Raw genomic sequence first — 1,830 nt, 5'->3', positions numbered from 1 at the left:
TGGACAGCAAGAAGAGTTCTTTTCATTAGCAGGGAAAGCACAGAGCCCCAGGGCTTCAAAGGCAGCTCTTCAGAAACCAAGGCCAGCCAGACCTGTCTCTCCTGGAAGCTTTTGTCTGGGAGAAATCCTTGGATATAGGGAATTCTGGAGGTAGATTCCCAACTTTGGCCATGGGTGCCTGGATGTGAAAGGTGTTTTTTTCCAATAAGAAAGAAAAGCACATAGTCCCAGTGTTTCAAAGGCAGATGAGAGGTGGCCCCCGGGTGGCCAAGCCAGCCGGATCTGTTTGTCCTGGCAGATTTCATCTGGGAACAATCCTTGCATATATGGAAATCTGGAGGAGGAATCCTGATTTTGGCCATGGCCACCTGAAGGAGAAGGACAGTTCTTTCCACAGGAAGGAGAGCCTAGAGACCCAGTGCTCCAGGGGCTGATGAGCAGCAGCTCTCGGCATGCCAGGGTCAGCTGGAGCTGTCAGGTGGCCCCCAGGTGTCCCAGCCAGCCAGGCCTTGATGCCTTGAGGCTGCCTAGAACAGAAGCTGGACAGAGTTACAGGAATAAAGTAGGGATTTATTAAAAGGCCTTCAAAGGATATGCCTGGGGCAGTACAAGAGCCCGGCTGAGGGTGCACCCAAGATGGACAATGGGTCACACATTTTCACACTTTTATAAGTTTTGGTCCATTTCTATATTGGGGTTAATTGTCTAATTACAGCTTCAGGTTATGAAGTCCCATCCTCCCAGTCTACTCTGTTTAATTCACTGTTTTCACTTTTTGGGCCTGAAGCTGCAAAAGTGTCCTTGCCTCTCCTAGGTTTCTAGGTTTCCTACTCCAGTTATGGTGAAATATTTCAAACAGCTTCTAAACAATATGCACTCCTATATTAATGGATATATTTTATTACTGCTGTTATTGGAGCAGAGACAATTACAGCATTCTGTGATTGATATTGACCCAGGGTCTCTCCCCAGCAGCTCTGGCCTGCCCACAGAAGCTGTGCCTTGAGCTCTGACCCAGTGTGGACAACCTTGCTCCACATTGCCCAGCCCCATCCTGTCTGTCCTCACTGCCCTGGGATCTGCTGTGCTTGGAGAGCTGGCTGCTCCCAGCCTAAGAGGCGTTTGCCCTTTTTGTAGTTTTTGAAGCAATCTGAAACTCCTGAGTTTCCCCAATGAAAACAGACACACTCCTCAGGTGTGTGCCAAGACCAAGCTGCCACCAACAACGTTCCCCTCACCCAAGGCAGAACTGTGCAGGAAATGTTTTAGACCTTTGCACTCCATGGTTCCATGAGGCCTTGCTCTGTGGCAATGGACTTTTGGTTCCACGAGGTTCTGTACTCAACAGTGGTATCCTTAGTTCCAAGTGTCACCATGGCCCTTTGGTTCCACAGGTCACCGCTGTGTCACGATGGGCTTCATGATTCCATGATTAATGCAAAAGCTTTCCATAAACAATGAGCAACACCATGGTCTCCTTGGATCTGCATTGTCATAATGAACAATGGGTTCCATGAGATCCCAAACTGTCACAATGGACATTTGTCTCCATGTGGCCCCTCTGTGTCACAAAGGACCCTTGGTTCCATCAGGCCCAACAGTGTCACAGGGGTTTCCTTGGTTCCATCTGCCCCAAAATGTCACATGGTTTTCCCTTTTCCTGCAGCAACCAGCAGCAAACCCCAGTGCCAGGGTCAAACGTCTGGCAAGAAGGAGCAAGGGGGGACATTTGGAGTGATGGATTTTGCCTTCCCAGGTCTCAGTGACGTGGGATGGGTCCCTGCTGTCCTGTAGATGGATGAACACAAGCCTGCCCATGGCAGGGGGTAA

Source organism: Melospiza melodia, unplaced genomic scaffold, assembly GCF_035770615.1.
Source record: "Melospiza melodia melodia isolate bMelMel2 unplaced genomic scaffold, bMelMel2.pri scaffold_34, whole genome shotgun sequence".
NCBI classification, from domain to species: domain Eukaryota; kingdom Metazoa; phylum Chordata; class Aves; order Passeriformes; family Passerellidae; genus Melospiza; species Melospiza melodia.
This window is presented reverse-complemented; position numbering follows the sequence as displayed.